This window comes from Oncorhynchus clarkii, unplaced genomic scaffold (genome assembly GCF_045791955.1).
Source record: "Oncorhynchus clarkii lewisi isolate Uvic-CL-2024 unplaced genomic scaffold, UVic_Ocla_1.0 unplaced_contig_5678_pilon_pilon, whole genome shotgun sequence".
In the NCBI taxonomy this organism is placed as follows: domain Eukaryota; kingdom Metazoa; phylum Chordata; class Actinopteri; order Salmoniformes; family Salmonidae; genus Oncorhynchus; species Oncorhynchus clarkii.
Genome location: NW_027257978.1, coordinates 152,692 through 171,688, shown reverse-complemented (window position 1 = coordinate 171,688; position 18,997 = coordinate 152,692).

Below are 18,997 nucleotides of genomic sequence, written 5' to 3'. Positions count from 1 at the left end.
GTGCTGCTGCTCTGTAGAAACCCATTTCATGAAGCTCCAGACGAACAGTTCTTGTGCTGAAGTTTCTTCCAGAGGAAGTTTGGAATTCAGAAGTGAGTGTTGCAACCGAGGACAGATGATTTTTACACGCGACGAACTTCAGCACTCGCGGTCCCGTTCTGTGAGCTTGTGTGAGCTACCACTTCGAGGCTAAGCCACTGCTGCTCCTAGACGTTTCCGCGTCACAATAACAGCACTTACAGTTGACCAGGGCAGCTAAAGCAGGTTAGAAATTAGACCAACAGACTTGTTGGAAAGGTAGCTTACTATGATGGTGACATGTTGATTGTCACTGAGTTCTTCAGTAAGGCCATTGTACTGCCAATGTTTGTCTATGGAGATTGCATGGCGGTGTGCTCAATTTTTTTTTTCACAGGTCAGTAACGGGTGTGCCTGAAATAGCCAAATCCACTAATTTGAAGGGGTGTCCACATACTTTTGTACATACTGTAAGGTGTATCTGGGTCGGCCCGTCCTCCACCACCCCAACCCAACACATCCCACTCATCTTTAGGGTGTGAGTGAAACATTCATTATTGGTTTCAGGTGTGTTAGGTCAAGGCCAGAGTGACAACACACAGGACAGCAGACCCCCAGGGCAGGACTGAACAACCCAGCAGCTATTGAAAACAGGAAGTGGGCATATTTTCAATACAGACTCCTTTTGTTGTAGTGTTTTCAATATAAGACATCCAGACCTTATTCAAGTTGTCCAGTAAACCCTTATAAGAGGTGAACTCAGGCAGTAGAAAGTTAGAGGTGATATTATAGCAGACACTATGAAATGTTGCTGCCCTGTGAGCAGTTTCCTGTGGGGGTTTTCAGAACAGATGAGTTTGCTGTTGGTAGCTTGGTTCAACCACTGATCAAAGATAAGTTGCTGAGAAGTTTATCTCACATCATTGAAGTAAAGAACTTACGAGATTAACGTCATACAGACTAGCAGCATGTTCCACTATTCAGTCCTCTCTCCCTGACTTCCACCAGTCTAGTACATAACTCAACTCTCTCCCTGACTTCCACCAGTCTAGTACATAACTCAACTCTCTCCCTGTCCCCCACCAGTCTAGTACATAACTCAACTCTCTCCCTGACCCCCACCAGTCTAGTACATAACTCAATTCTCTCCCTGACCCCCACCATTTTAGTACATAACTCAACTCACTCTCCAGTCCCCACCAGTCTAGTACATAACTCAACTCTCTCCCTGACCCCCACCAGTCTAGTACATAACTCAACTCTCTCCCTGACCCCCACCAGTCTAGTACATAACTCAACTCTCTCCCTGACCCCCACTAGTCTAGTACATAACTCAACTCTCTCCCTGACCCCCACCAGTCTAGCACATAACTCAACTCTCTCCCCGACTCCCACCAGTCTAGTACATAACTCAACTCTCTCCCTGACCCCCACCAGTCTAGTACATAACTCAACTCTCTCCCCAACCCCACCATTTTAGTACATAACTCAACTCTCTCCCCGACCCCCACCAGTCTAGTACATAACTCAACTCTCTCCCTGACCCCCACCAGTCTAGGACATAACCCAACTCTCTCCCCAACCCCCACCAGTCTAGTACATAACTCAACTCTCTCCCTGACCCCCACCAGTCTAGTACATAACTCAACTCCCTCCCCGAACCCCACCATTTTAGTACATAACTCAACTCTCTCTCCAGTCCCCACCAGTCTAGTACATAACTCAACTCTCTCCCTGACCCCCACCAGTCTAGTACATAACTCAACTCTCTCTCCAGTCCCCACCAGTCTAGTACATAACTCAACTCTCTCCCTGACCCCCACCAGTCTAGTACATAACTCAACTCTCCCTGACCCCCACCAGTCTAGTACATAACTCAACTCTCTCCCCGACCCCCACCAGTCTAGTACATAACTCAACTCTCTCCCTGACCCCCACCAGTCTAGTACATAACTCAACTCTCTCCCTGACCCCCACCAGTCTAGTACATAACTCAAATCTCTCCCTGACCCCCACCAGTCTAGTACATAACTCAACTCTCTCCCTGACCCCCATCAGTCTAGTACATAACTCAACTCTCTCCCCGACCCCCACCAGTCTAGTACATAACTCAACTCTCTCCCCGACTCCCACCAGTCTAGTACATAACTCAACTCTCTCCCCGACCCCCACCAGTCTACTACATAACTCAACTCTCTCCCCTACTCCCACCAGTCTAGTACATAACTCAACTCTCTCCAACAAAATGTCATTCCTACCTTTTGATTTAGTTTTTATCCCAAGGGAAAGGTTTGGAAACACCTGCACATATATTAACACAGAAACATCACAATTCATCTCATATGACCTAGTAGTAATGTAGAGCTCTTTAACATCCACACAATATAGCTGGGTCTCCCTGTTCTGTCCCTATGTGTCCACTGCCCTGCAGAGCCCCAACCCAACACATCCCACTCAGCTTTAGGGTCTTAGTGAAACATTCATTATTGGTTACAGGTGTGTTAGGTCAAGGCCAGAGTGACAACCCACAGGACAGCAGACCCCCAAGGCAGGACTGAACAACCCAGCAGCTATTAAAAACAGGAAGTGGGCATCTTTTCAATACAGACTCCTTTTGTTGTAGTGTTTTCTATATAAGACATCCAGACCTTATTCAAGTTGTCCAGTAAACCCTTATAAGAGGTAAACTCAGGCAGTAGAAAGTTAGAGGTGATATTATAGCAGACACTATGAAACGTTGCTGCCCTGTGAGCAGTTTCCTGTGGGGGTTTTCAGAACAGATGAGTTTGCAGTTGGTAGCTTGGTTCAACCACTGATCAAAGATAAGTTGCTGAGAAGTTTATCACACATCATTGAAGTAAAGAACTAACAAGATAAAAGTCATACAGACTAGCAGTATGTTCCACTATTCAGTCCTCTCTCCCTGGCCCCAACCAGTCTAGACAATAACTCAACTCTCTCCCTGACCCCCACCAGTCTAGTACATAACTCAACTCCCTCCCCGAACCCCGCCATTTTAGTACATAACTCAACTCTCTCTCCAGTCCCCACCAGTCTAGTACATAACTCAACTCTCTCCCTGACCCCCACCAGTCTAGTACATAACTCAACTCTCTCTCCAGTCCCCACCAGTCTAGTACATAACTCAACTCTCTCCCTGACCCCCACCAGTCTAGTACATAACTCAACTCTCCCTGACCCCCACCAGTCTAGTACATAACTCAACTCTCTCCCCGACCCCCACCAGTCTAGTACATAACTCAACTCTCTCCCTGACCCCCACCAGTCTAGTACATAACTCAACTCTCTCCCTGACCCCCACCAGTCTAGTACATAACTCAAATCTCTCCCTGACCCCCACCAGTCTAGTACATAACTCAACTCTCTCCCTGACCCCCATCAGTCTAGTACATAACTCAACTCTCTCCCCGACCCCCACCAGTCTAGTACATAACTCAACTCTCTCCCCGACTCCCACCAGTCTAGTACATAACTCAACTCTCTCCCCGACCCCCACCAGTCTACTACATAACTCAACTCTCTCCCCTACTCCCACCAGTCTAGTACATAACTCAACTCTCTCCAACAAAATGTCATTCCTACCTTTTGATTTAGTTTTTATCCCAAGGGAAAGGTTTGGAAACACCTGCACATATATTAACACAGAAACATCACAATTCATCTCATATGACCTAGTAGTAATGTAGAGCTCTTTAACATCCACACAATATAGCTGGGTCTGTCATGTACTGTCATGTTGTGTCTTGTCTCTGTCCTTTCCCTTCACCCTGTCTCCCTCTGCTGGTCGTTGTTAGGTTACCTTTCCACCCCCTCTTTCCCCCAGCTGTGCCTTGTCTCCTCCTAACCACCTCGTCACCCCTTTTCCCACCTGTTCCCTTTTTCCCTCTGATTAGGTCCCTATATCTCTCTCTGTTTCTGTTCCTGTCCTTGTCGGATTCTTGTTTGTTGTGTTTCATGCCTGAACCAGACTGTCGTCATGTTTGCTGTAACCTTGTCTTGTCCTGTCGGAATCTGCCGGTCCGTCTGAGCCTACCTATGTTTGGTAATTAAAGAAGCTCTGTTTAAGTTAATTCGCTTTTGGGTCCTCATTCACGCACCGTAACAGAAGAATCCGACCAAGAATGGACCCAGCGACTTCGGATCCTCTCCACTCAGCCGTCGGGATCCAGGGAGCGATGCTAGGCAGACACGAGCAGGAAGTGTCTGCTGCTCGACATGCCGTTGAGACCCTGGCCACCCAAGTCTCCAACCTCACAGAACAGGTTCACCATCTCCGCCTCGATCCACCGGCCACTTCCAGGGCTTTCGAATCTCCGGAGCCCAGAATCAATAACCCGCCGTGTTACTCTGGGGAGCCCACTGAATGCCGCTCGTTCCTCACCCAGTGTGATATTGTGTTTTCTCTCCAGCCCAACACTTACTCCAGGAGCACTGCTCGTGTCGCCTACGTCATATCTCTCCTTATTGGACGGGCTCGTGAGTGGGGCACGGCAATCTGGGAGGCAAGGGCTGAGTGTACTAACCAGTATCAGGACTTTAAGGAGGAGATGATACGGGTTTTTGATCGATCTGTTTTTGGGGAGGAGGCTTCCAGGGCCCTGTCTTCCCTATGTCAAGGCAATCGATCCATAACAGACTACTCTATTGAGTTTCGCACTCTTGCTGTCTCCAGTGGCTGGAACGAGCCGGCCTTGCTCGCTCGTCTTCTGGAGGGTCTCCGCGCAGAGGTAAAGGATGAGATTCTCTCCCGGGAGGTTCCTTCCAGCGTGGATTCCTTGATTGAACTCGCTATTCGCATTGAGCGACGGGTTGATCTTCGTCACCGAGCTCGTGGAAAGGAGCTCGCGCTCTCCGTCGCCCCCCTCTCCGCATCACTACCATCTTCCTCTGCCGGCTCGGGTGCTGAGCCCATGCAGCTGGGAGGTATCCGCATCTCGACTAAGGAGAGGGAACGGAGAATCACCAACCGCCTCTGTCTCTATTGCGGTTCCGCTGGTCATTTTGTCACTTCATGTCCAGTAAAAGGCCAGAGCTCGTCAGTAAGCGGAGGGCTACTGGTGAGCGCTACTACTCCTGTCTCTCCTTCAAGATCCTGCACTACCTTGTCGGTCCATCTACGCTGGACCGGTTCGTCAGCTTCCTGCAGTGCCTTAATAGACTCTGGGGCGGAGGGCTGTTTTATGGACGAGACCTGGGCTCGGGAACATGACATTCCTCTCAGACAGTTAAAGGAGCCCACGGCCTTGTTCGCCCTGGATGGTAGTCCTCTCCCCAGGATTCAGCGTGAGACGCTACCTTTAACCCTCACTGTTTCTGGTAATCATAGTGAAACCATTTCTTTTTTAATTTTTCGTTCACCTTTTACACCTGTTGTTTTGGGCCATCCCTGGCTAGTTTGTCATAATCCTTCCATTAATTGGTCTAGTAATTCTATCCTCTCCTGGAACGTCTCTTGTCATGTGAAATGTTTAATGTCTGCTATCCCTCCTGTTTCCTCTGTCTCTTCTTCACAGGAGGAGCCTGGTGATTTGACAGGGGTGCCGGAGGAATATCACGATCTGTGCACGGTGTTCAGTCGGTCCAGGGCCACCTCTCTTCCTCCACACCGGTCGTATGATTGTAGTATTGATCTCCTTCCGGGAACCACCCCCCCCGGGGTAGACTATACTCTCTGTCGGCTCCCGAACGTAAGGCTCTCGAAGATTATTTGTCTGTAGCTCTTGACGCCGGTACCATAGTCCCCTCCTCCTCTCCCGCCGGAGCGGGGTTTTTTTTTGTCAAGAAGAAGGACGGGTCTCTGCGCCCCTGCATAGATTATCGAGGGCTGAATGACATAACAGTGAAGAATCGTTATCCGCTTCCTCTTATGTCTTCAGCCTTCGAGATCCTGCAGGGAGCCAGGTTTTTCACTAAGTTGGACCTTCGTAACGCTTACCATCTCGTGCGCATCAGGGAGGGGGACGAGTGGAAGACGGCGTTTAACACTCCGTTAGGGCACTTTGAATACCGGGTTCTTCCTTTCGGCCTCGCTAACGCTCCAGCTGTCTTTCAGGCATTAGTCAATGATGTCCTGAGAGACATGCTGAACATCTTTGTTTTCGTTTACCTTGACGATATCCTGATTTTTTCACCGTCACTCCAGATTCATGTTCAGCACGTTCGACGTGTCCTCCAGCGCCTTTTAGAGAATTGTCTTTTTGTGAAGGCTGAGAAGTGCACTTTTCATGCCTCCTCCGTCACATTTCTCGGTTCTGTTATTTCCGCTGAAGGCATTAAGATGGATCCCGCTAAGGTCCAAGCTGTCATTGATTGGCCCGTCCCTAAGTCACGCGTCGAGCTGCAGCGCTTTCTCGGCTTCGCGAACTTCTATCGTCGTTTCATCCGTAATTTCGGTCAGGTGGCAGCTCCTCTCACAGCCCTTACTTCTGTCAAGACGTGCTTTAAGTGGTCCGTTTCCGCCCAGGGAGCTTTTGATCTCCTCAAGAATCGTTTTACATCCGCTCCTATCCTTGTTACACCTGACGTCTCTAGACAGTTCGTTGTCGAGGTTGACGCGTCAGAGGTGGGCGTGGGAGCCATTCTTTCTCAGCGCTCCCTCTCTGACGACAAGGTCCACCCATGCGCGTATTTTTCTCATCGCCTGTCGCCGTCGGAACGTAACTATGATGTGGGTAACCGCGAACTGCTCGCCATCCGGTTAGCCCTAGGCGAATGGCGACAGTGGTTGGAGGGGGCGACCGTTCCTTTTGTCGTTTGGACTGACCATAGGAACCTTGAGTACATCCGTTCTGCCAAACGACTTAATGCGCGTCAGGCGCGTTGGGCGCTGTTTTTCGCTCGTTTCGAGTTCGTGATTTCTTATCGTCCGGGCTCTAAGAACACCAAGCCTGATGCTTTGTCTCGTCTCTTCAGTTCTTCAGTAGCCTCCACTGACCCCGAGGGGATTCTCCCTGAGGGGCGTGTTGTCGGGTTGACTGTCTGGGGAATTGAGAGGCAGGTAAAACAAGCGCTCACTCACACTCCGTCGCCGCGCGCTTGTCCTAGGAACCTTCTTTTCGTTCCCGTTCCTACTCGTCTGGCCGTTCTTCAGTGGGCTCACTCTGCCAAGTTAGCCGGCCACCCTGGCGTTCGGGGTACGCTTGCTTCCATTCGCCAGCGTTTTTGGTGGCCCACCCGGGAGCATGACACGCGTCGTTTCGTGGCTGCTTGTTCGGTCTGCGCGCAGACTAAGTCCGGTAACTCTCCTCCTGCCGGCCGTCTCAGGCCGCTTCCTATTCCTTCTCGACCGTGGTCTCACATCGCCTTAGATTTTGTCACCGGACTGCCTTCGTCAGCGGGGAAGACTGTTATTCTTACGGTTGTCGATAGGTTCTCTAAGGCGGCTCATTTCATTCCCCTTGCTAAGCTTCCTTCTGCTAAAGAGACGGCACAAATCATCATCGAGAATGTTTTCAGAATTCATGGCCTTCCGTCAGACGTCGTTTCGGACAGAGGTCCGCAATTCACGTCTCAATTTTGGAGGGAGTTTTGCCGTTTGATTGGGGCTTCCGTCAGTCTCTCTTCCGGCTTTCACCCCCAGTCTAACGGTCAAGCAGAACGGGCCAATCAGACTATTGGTCGCATCTTACGCAGTCTTTCTTTTCGTAACCCTGCGTCTTGGTCAGAACAGCTCCCCTGGGCAGAATACGCCCACAACTCGCTTCCTTCGTCTGCGACCGGGCTATCTCCTTTTCAGAGTAGCCTCGGGTACCAGCCTCCGCTGTTCTCATCTCAGTTCGCCGAGTCCAGCGTCCCCTCCGCTCAGGCTTTTGTCCAACGTTGCGAGCGCACCTGGAAGAGGGTCAGGTCTGCACTTTGCCGTTATAGGACGCAGACTGTGAGGGCTGCTAATAAGCGTAGAACTAAGAGTCCTAGATATTGTCGCGGTCAGAGAGTTTGGCTCTCCACTCAGAACCTTCCCCTTAAGACGGCTTCTCGCAAGTTGACCCCGCGGTTCATTGGTCCGTTCCGTATTTCTCGGGTCATTAATCCTGTCGCAGTTCGACTTCTTCTTCCGCGATACCTTCGTTTCGTCCACCCGGTCTTCCATGTCTCCTGCATCAAGCCCGTCCTTCGCGCCCCCGCTCGTCTCCCCCCCCCCCCCCCCCCCCATCCTTGTCGAGGGCGCACCCATCTACAGGGTCCGTAGAATTTTGGACATGCGTCCTCGGGGCTGTGGTCACCAGTACCTCGTAGATTGGGAGGGGTACGGTCCTGAGGAGAGGAGTTGGGTTCCCTCTCGGGACGTGCTGGACCGTGCGCTGATCGAGGATTTCCTCCGTTGCCGCCAGGTTTCCTCCTCGAGTGCGCCAGGAGGCGCTCGGTGAGTGGGGGGGTACTGTCATGTACTGTCATGTTGTGTCTTGTCTCTGTCCTTTCCCTTCACCCTGTCTCCCTCTGCTGGTCGTTGTTAGGTTACCTTTCCACCCCCTCTTTCCCCCAGCTGTGCCTTGTCTCCTCCTAACCACCTCGTCACCCCTTTTCCCACCTGTTCCCTTTTTCCCTCTGATTAGGTCCCTATATCTCTCTCTGTTTCTGTTCCTGTCCTTGTCGGATTCTTGTTTGTTGTGTTTCATGCCTGAACCAGACTGTCGTCATGTTTGCTGTAACCTTGTCTTGTCCTGTCGGAATCTGCCGGTCCGTCTGAGCCTACCTATGTTTGGTAATTAAAGAAGCTCTGTTTAAGTTAATTCGCTTTTGGGTCCTCATTCACGCACCGTAACAGGGTCTCCCTGTTCTGTCCCTATGTGTCCACTGCCCTGCAGAGCCCCAACCCAACACATCCCACTCAGCTTTAGGGTCTTAGTGAAACATTCATTATTGGTTACAGGTGTGTTAGGTCAAGGCCAGAGTGACAACCCACAGGACAGCAGACCCCCAAGGCAGGACTGAACAACCCAGCAGCTATTGAAAACAGGAAGTGGGCATCTTTTCAATACAGACTCCTTTTGTTGTAGTGTTTTCAATATAAGACATCCAGACCTTATTCAAGTTGTCCAGTAAACCCTTATAAGAGGTAAACTCAGGCAGTAGAAAGTTAGAGGTGATATTATAGCAGACACTATGAAACGTTGCTGCCCTGTGAGCAGTTTCCTGTGGGGGTTTTCAGAACAGATGAGTTTGCTGTTGGTAGCTTGGTTCAACCACTGATCAAAGATAAGTTGCTGAGAAGTTTATCACACATCATTGAAGTAAAGAACTAACAAGATAAAAGTCATACAGACTAGCAGTATGTTCCACTATTCAGTCCTCTCTCCCTGGCCCCAACCAGTCTAGACAATAACTCAACTCTCTCCCTGACCCCCACCAGTCTAGTACATAACTCAACTCTCTCCCCGACCCCCACCAGTCTAGTATATAACTCAACTCTCTCCCCGACCCCCACCAGTCTAGTACATAACTCAACTCTCTCCCCGACCCCCACCAGTCTAGTACATAACTCAACTCTCTCCCCGACCCCCATCAGTCTAGTACATAACTCAACACTCTCCCTGACCCCCACCAGTCTAATACATAACTAAACTCTCTCCCCGACCCCCATCAGTCTAGTACATAACTCAACACTCTCCCTGACCCCCACCAGTCTAATACATAACTCAACTCCCTCCCCGAACCCCACCATTTTAGTACATAACTCAACTCTCTCTCCAGTCCCCACCAGTCTAGTACATAACTCAACTCTCTACCTGACCCCCACCAGTCTAGTACATAACTCAACTCTCTCTCCAGTCCCCACCAGTCTAGTACATAACTCAACTCTCTCCCTGACCCCCACCAGTCTAGTACATAACTCAACTCTCCCTGACCCCCACCAGTCTAGTACATAACTCAACTCTCCCTGACCCCCACCAGTCTAGTACATAACTCAACTCTCTCCCTGACCCCCACCAGTCTAGTACATAACTCAACTCTCTCCCTGACCCCCACCAGTCTAGTACATAACTCAACTCTCTCCCTGACCCCCACCAGTCTAGCACATAACTCAACTCTCTCCCCGACTCCCACCAGTCTAGTACATAACTCAACTCTCTCCCTGACCCCCACCAGTCTAGTACATAACTCAACTCTCTCCCCAACCCCACCATTTTAGTACATAACTCAACTCTCTCCCCGACCCCCACCAGTCTAGTACATAACTCAACTCTCTCCCTGACCCCCACCAGTCTAGGACATAACCCAACTCTCTCCCCACCCCCACCAGTCTAGTACATAACTCAACTCTCTCCCTGACCCCCACCAGTCTAGTACATAACTCAACTCCCTCCCCGAACCCCACCATTTTAGTACATAACTCAACTCTCTCTCCAGTCCCCACCAGTCTAGTACATAACTCAACTCTCTCCCTGACCCCCACCAGTCTAGTACATAACTCAACTCTCTCTCCAGTCCCCACCAGTCTAGTACGTAACTCAACTCTCTCCCTGACCCCCACCAGTCTAGTACATAACTCAACTCTCTCCCCGACCCCCACCAGTCTAGTACATAACTCAACTCTCTCCCTGACCCCCACCAGTCTAGTACATAACTCAACTCTCTCCCTGACCCCCACCAGTCTAGTACATAACTCAAATCTCTCCCTGACCCCACCAGTCTAGTACATAACTCAACTCTCTCCCTGACCCCCATCAGTCTAGTACATAACTCAACTCTCTCCCCGACCCCCACCAGTCTAGTACATAACTCAACTCTCTCCCCGACTCCCACCAGTCTAGTACATAACTCAACTCTCTCCCCGACCCCCACCAGTCTACTACATAACTCAACTCTCTCCCCTACTCCCACCAGTCTAGTACATAACTCAACTCTCTCCAACAAAATGTCATTCCTACCTTTTGATTTAGTTTTTATCCCAAGGGAAAGGTTTGGAAACACCTGCACATATATTAACACAGAAACATCACAATTCATCTCATATGACCTAGTAGTAATGTAGAGCTCTTTAACATCCACACAATATAGCTGGGTCTCCCTGTTCTGTCCCTATGTGTCCACTGCCCTGCAGAGCCCCAACCCAACACATCCCACTCAGCTTTAGGGTCTTAGTGAAACATTCATTATTGGTTACAGGTGTGTTAGGTCAAGGCCAGAGTGACAACCCACAGGACAGCAGACCCCCAAGGCAGGACTGAACAACCCAGCAGCTATTGAAAACAGGAAGTGGGCATCTTTTCAATACAGACTCCTTTTGTTGTAGTGTTTTCAATATAAGACATCCAGACCTTATTCAAGTTGTCCAGTAAACCCTTATAAGAGGTAAACTCAGGCAGTAGAAAGTTAGAGGTGATATTATAGCAGACACTATGAAACGTTGCTGCCCTGTGAGCAGTTTCCTGTGGGGGTTTTCAGAACAGATGAGTTTGCTGTTGGTAGCTTGGTTCAACCACTGATCAAAGATAAGTTGCTGAGAAGTTTATCACACATCATTGAAGTAAAGAACTAACAAGATAAAAGTCATACAGACTAGCAGTATGTTCCACTATTCAGTCCTCTCTCCCTGGCCCCAACCAGTCTAGACAATAACTCAACTCTCTCCCTGACCCCCAACTGAGAAGTTTATCACACATCATTGAAGTAAAGAACTAACAAGTCTAGTACATAACTCAACTCTCTCCCCAACCAGTCTAGACCCCCACCAGTCTAGTACATAACTCAACTCTCTCCCCGACCCCCACCAGTCTAGTACATAACTCAACTCTCTCCCCCCCACCAGTCTAGACCCCCACCAGTCTAGTACATAACTCAACTCTCTCCCCGACCCCCACCAGTCTAGTACATAACTGAACTCTCTCCCCGACCCCCATCAGTCTAGTACATAACTCAACACTCTCCCTGACCCCCACCAGTCTAATACATAACTAAACTCTCTCCCCGACCCCCACCAGTCTAGTACATAACTCAACTCCCTCCCCAAACCCCACCATTTTAGTACATAACTCAACTCTCTCTCCAGTCCCCACCAGTCTAGTACATAACTCAACTCTCTCCCTGACCCCCACCAGTCTAGTACATAACTCAACTCTCTCTCCAGTCCCCACCAGTCTAATACATAACTCAACTCTCTCCCTGACCCCCACCAGTCTAGTACATAACTCAACTCTCCCTGACCCCCACCAGTCTAGTACATAACTCAACTCTCTCCCCGACCCCCACCAGTCTAGTACATAACTCAACTCTCTCCCTGACCCCCACCAGTCTAGTACATAACTCAACTCTCTCCCTGACCCCCACCAGTCTAGTACATAACTCAAATCTCTCCCTGACCCCACCAGTCTAGTACATAACTCAACTCTCTCCCTGACCCCCATCAGTCTAGTACATAACTCAACTCTCTCCCCGACCCCCACCAGTCTAGTACATAACTCAACTCTCTCCCCGACTCCCACCAGTCTAGAACATAACTCAACTCTCCCTGACCCCCACCAGTCTAGTACATAACTCAACTCTCTCCCCGACCCCCACCAGTCTAGTACATAACTCAACTCCCTCCCCGAACCCCACCATTCTAGTACATAACTCAACTCTCTCTCCAGTCCCCACCAGTCTAGTACATAACTCAACTCTCTCCCTGATCCCCACCAGTCTAGTACATAACTCAACTCTCTCTCCAGTCCCCACCAGTCTAGTACATAACTCAACTCTCTCCCTGACCCCCACCAGTCTAGTACATAACTCAACTCTCCCTGACCCCCACCAGTCTTGTACATAACTCAACTCTCTCCCCGACCCCCACCAGTCTAGTACATAACTCAACTCTCTCCCTGACCCCCACCAGTCTAGTACATAACTCAACTCTCTCCCTGACCCCCACCAGTCTAGTACATAACTCAAATCTCTCCCTGACCCCACCAGTCTAGTACATAACTCAACTCTCTCCCTGACCCCCATCAGTCTAGTACATAACTCAACTCTCTCCCCGACCCCCACCAGTCTAGTACATAACTCAACTCTCTCCCCGACTCCCACCAGTCTAGTACATAACTCAACTCTCTCCCCGACCCCCACCAGTCTACTACATAACTCAACTCTCTCCCCTACTCCCACCAGTCTAGTACATAACTCAACTCTCTCCAACAAAATGTCATTCCTACCTTTTGATTTAGTTTTTATCCCAAGGGAAAGGTTTGGAAACACCTGCACATATATTAACACAGAAACATCACAATTCATCTCATATGACCTAGTAGTAATGTAGAGCTCTTTAACATCCACACAATATAGCTGGGTCTCCCTGTTCTGTCCCTATGTGTCCACTGCCCTGCAGAGCCCCAACCCAACACATCCCACTCAGCTTTAGGGTCTTAGTGAAACATTCATTATTGGTTACAGGTGTGTTAGGTCAAGGCCAGAGTGACAACCCACAGGACAGCAGACCCCCAAGGCAGGACTGAACAACCCAGCAGCTATTGAAAACAGGAAGTGGGCATCTTTTCAATACAGACTCCTTTTGTTGTAGTGTTTTCAATATAAGACATCCAGACCTTATTCAAGTTGTCCAGTAAACCCTTATAAGAGGTAAACTCAGGCAGTAGAAAGTTAGAGGTGATATTATAGCAGACACTATGAAACGTTGCTGCCCTGTGAGCAGTTTCCTGTGGGGGTTTTCAGAACAGATGAGTTTGCTGTTGGTAGCTTGGTTCAACCACTGATCAAAGATAAGTTGCTGAGAAGTTTATCACACATCATTGAAGTAAAGAACTAACAAGATAAAAGTCATACAGACTAGCAGTATGTTCCACTATTCAGTCCTCTCTCCCTGGCCCCAACCAGTCTAGACAATAACTCAACTCTCTCCCTGACCCCCACCAGTCTAGTACATAACTCAACTCTCTCCCCGACCCCCACCAGTCTAGTATATAACTCAACTCTCTCCCCGACCCCCACCAGTCTAGTACATAACTCAACTCTCTCCCCGACTCCCACCAGTCTAGTACATAACTCAACTCTCTCCCCGACCCCCAACAGTCTAGTACATAACTCAACTCTCTCCCCGACCCCCACCAGTCTAGTACATAACTCAACTCTCTCCCCGACCCCCACCAGTCTAGTATATAACTCAACTCTCTCCCTGACCCCCACCAGTCTAGTACATAACTCAACTCTCCCTGACCCCCACCAGTCTAGTACATAACTCAACTCTCTCCCTGACCCAAACCAGTCTAGTACATAACTCAACTCTCTCCCCGACCCCATCAGTCTAGTACATAACTCAACTCTCTCCCTGACCCAAACCAGTCTAGTACATAACTCAACTCTCTCCCCGACCCCCACCAGTCTAGTACATAACTCAACTCTCCCCCTGACCCCCACCAGTCTAGTACATAACTCAACTCTCTCCCCGACCCCATCAGTCTAGTACATAACTCAACACTCTCCCTGACCCCCACCAGTCTAATACATAACTAAACTCTCTCCCCGACCCCCACCAGTCTAGTACATAACTCAACTCCCTCCCCGAACCCCACCATTTTAGTACATAACTCAACTCTCTCTCCAGTCCCCACCAGTCTAGTACATAACTCAACTCTCTCCCTGACCCCCACCAGTCTAGTACATAACTCAACTCTCTCTCCAGTCCCCACCAGTCTAGTACATAACTCAACTCTCTCCCTGACCCCCACCAGTCTAGTACATAACTCAACTCTCCCTGACCCCCACCAGTCTAGTACATAACTCAACTCTCTCCCCGAATCCCACCAGTCTAGTACATAACTCAACTCTCTCCCTGACCCCCACCAGTCTAGTACATAACTCAACTCTCTCCCTGACCCCCACCAGTCTAGCACATAACTCAACTCTCTCCCCGACTCCCACCAGTCTAGTACATAACTCAACTCTCTCCCTGACCCCCACCAGTCTAGTACATAACTCAACTCTCTCCCCAACCCCACCATTTTAGTACATAACTCAACTCTCTCCCCGACCCCCACCAGTCTAGTACATAACTCAACTCTCTCCCTGACCCCCACCAGTCTAGCACATAACTCAACTCTCTCCCCGACTCCCACCAGTCTAGTACATAACTCAACTCTCTCCCTGACCCCCACCAGTCTAGTACATAACTCAACTCTCTCCCCAACCCCAACATTTTAGTACATAACTCAACTCTCTCCCCGACCCCCACCAGTCTAGTACATAACTCAACTCTCTCCCTGACCCCCACCAGTCTAGGACATAACCCAACTCTCTCCCCAACCCCCACCAGTCTAGTACATAACTCAACTCTCTCCCTGACCCCCACCAGTCTAGTACATAACTCAACTCCCTCCCCGAACCCCACCATTTTAGTACATAACTCAACTCTCTCTCCAGTCCCCACCAGTCTAGTACATAACTCAACCATCTCCCTGACCCCCACCAGTCTAGTACATAACTCAACTCTCTCTCCAGTCCCCACCAGTCTAGTACATAACTCAACTCTCTCCCTGACCCCCACCAGTCTAGTACATAACTCAACTCTCCCTGACCCCCACCAGTCTAGTACATAACTCAACTCTCTCCCCGACCCCCACCAGTCTAGTACATAACTCAACTCTCTCCCTGACCCCCACCAGTCTAGTACATAACTCAACTCTCTCCCTGACCCCCACCAGTCTAGTACATAACTCAAATCTCTCCCTGACCCCACCAGTCTAGTACATAACTCAACTCTCTCCCTGACCCCCATCAGTCTAGTACATAACTCAACTCTCTCCCCGACCCCCACCAGTCTAGTACATAACTCAACTCTCTCCCCGACTCCCACCAGTCTAGTACATAACTCAACTCTCTCCCCGACCCCCACCAGTCTACTACATAACTCAACTCTCTCCCCTACTCCCACCAGTCTAGTACATAACTCAACTCAACAAAATGTCATTCCTACCTTTTGATTTAGTTTTTATCCCAAGGGAAAGGTTTGGAAACACCTGCACATATATTAACACAGAAACATCACAATTCATCTCATATGACCTAGTAGTAATGTAGAGCTCTTTAACATCCACACAATATAGCTGGGTCTCCCTGTTCTGTCCCTATGTGTCCACTGCCCTGCAGAGCCCCAACCCAACACATCCCACTCAGCTTTAGGGTCTTAGTGAAACATTCATTATTGGTTACAGGTGTGTTAGGTCAAGGCCAGAGTGACAACCCACAGGACAGCAGACCCCCAGGGCAGGACTGAGCAACCCAGCAGCTATTGAAAACAGGAAGTGGGCATCTTTTCAATACAGACTCCTTTTGTTGTAGTGTTTTCAATATAAGACATCCAGACCTTATTCAAGTTGTCCAGTAAACCCTTATAAGAGGTAAACTCAGGCAGTAGAAAGTTAGAGGTGATATTATAGCAGACACTATGAAACGTTGCTGCCCTGTGAGCAGTTTCCTGTGGGGGTTTTCAGAACAGATGAGTTTGCTGTTGGTAGCTTGGTTCAACCACTGATCAAAGATAAGTTGCTGAGAAGTTTATCACACATCATTGAAGTAAAGAACTAACAAGATAAAAGTCATACAGACTAGCAGTATGTTCCACTATTCAGTCCTCTCTCCCTGGCCCCAACCAGTCTAGACAATAACTCAACTCTCTCCCTGACCCCCACCAGTCTAGTACATAACTCAACTCTCTCCCCGACCCCCACCAGTCTAGTATATAACTCAACTCTCTCCCCGACCCCCACCAGTCTAGTACATAACTCAACTCTCTCCCCGACCCCCACCAGTCTAGTACATAACTCAACTCTCTCCCCGACCCCCACCAGTCTAGTACATAACTCAACTCTCTCCCCGACCCCCATCAGTCTAGTACATAACTCAACTCCCTCCCCGAACCCCACCATTTTAGTACATAACTCAACTCTCTCCAGTCCCTAACAGTCTAGTACATAACTCAACTCTCTCCCTGACCCCCACCAGTCTAGTACATAACTCAACTCTCCCTGACCCCCACCAGTCTAGTACATAACTCAACTCTCTCCCCGACCCCCACCAGTCTAGTACATAACTCAACTCTCTCCCTGACCCCCACCAGTCTAGTACATAACTCAACTCTCTCCCTGACCCCCACCAGTCTAGTACATAACTCAAATCTCTCCCTGACCCCACCAGTCTAGTACATAACTCAACTCTCTCCCTGACCCCCATCAGTCTAGTACATAACTCAACTCTCTTCCCGACCCCCACCAGTCTAGTACATAACTCAACTCTCTCCCCGACTCCCACCAGTCTAGTACATAACTCAACTCTCTCCCCGACCCCCACCAGTCTAGTACATAACTCAACTCTCTCCCCGACCCCCACCAGTCTAGTACATAACTCAACTCTCTCCATGACCCCCACCAGTCTAGTATATAACTCAACTCTCTCCCCGACCCCCACCAGTCTAGTACATAACTCAACTCTCTCCCCGACCCCCACCAGTCTAGTACATAACTCAACTCTCTCCCCGACCCCCACCAGTCTAGTACATAACTCAACTCTCTCCCCGACCCCCATCAGTCTAGTACATAACTCAACTCCCTCCCCGAACCCCACCATTTTAGTACATAACTCAACTCTCTCCAGTCCCTACCAGTCTAGTACATAACTCAACTCTCTCCCTGACCCCCACCAGTCTAGTACATAACTCAACTCTCCCTGACCCCCACCAGTCTAGTACATAACTCAACTCTCTCCCCGACCCCCACCAGTCTAGTACATAACTCAACTCTCTCCCTGACCCCCACCAGTCTAGTACATAACTCAACTCTCTCCCTGACCCCCACCAGTCTAGTACATAACTCAAATCTCTCCCTGACCCCACCAGTCTAGTACATAACTCAACTCTCTCCCTGACCCCCATCAGTCTAGTACATAACTCAACTCTCTTCCCTGACCCCCACCAGTCTAGTACATAACTCAACTCTCTCCCCGACTCCCACCAGTCTAGTACATAACTCAACTCTCTCCCCGACCCCCAACAGTCTAGTACATAACTCAACTCTCTCCCCGACCCCCACCAGTCTAGTACATAACTCAACTCTCTCCATGACCCCCACCAGTCTAGTACATAACTCAACTCTCTCCCTGACCCCCACCAGTCTAGTACATAACTCAACTCTCCCTGACCCCCACCAGTCTAGTACATAACTCAACTCTCTCCCTGACCCAAACCAGTCTAGTACATAACTCAACTCTCTCCCCGACCCCATCAGTCTAGTACATAACTCAACTCTCTCCCTGACCCAAACCAGTCTAGTACATAACTCAACTCTCTCCCTGACCCCCACCAGTCTAGTACATAACTCAACTCTCCCCCTGACCCCCACCAGTCTAGTACATAACTCAACTCTCTCCCCGACCCCCACCAGTCTTGTACATAACTCAACTCTCTCCCTGACCCCATCAGTCTAGTACATAACTCAACTCTCTCCCCGACCCCCACCAGTCTAGTACATAACTCAACTCTCTCCCCGACCCCATCAGTCTAGTACATAACTCAACTCTCTCCCCGACCCCATCAGTCTAGTACATAACTCAACTCTCTCCCCAACCCCCACCAGTCTAGTACATAACTCAACTCTCTCCCCGACCCCATCAGTCTAGTACATAACTCAACTCTCTCCCCGACCCCATCAGTCTAGTACATAACTCAACTCTCTCCCCAACCCCCACCAGTCTAGTACATAACTCAACTCTCTCCCCAACCCCCACCAGTCTAGTACATAACTCAACTCTCTCCCTGACCCCATCAGTCTAGTACATAACTCAACTCTCTCCCCGACCCCCACCAGTCTAGTACATAACTGAACTCTCTCCCCGACCCCATCAGTCTAGTACATAACTCAACTCTCTCCCCGACCCCATCAGTCTAGTACATAACTCAACTCTCTCCCCAACCCTCACCAGTCTAGTACATAACTCAACTCTCTCCCCAACCCCCACCAGTCTAGTACATAACTCAACT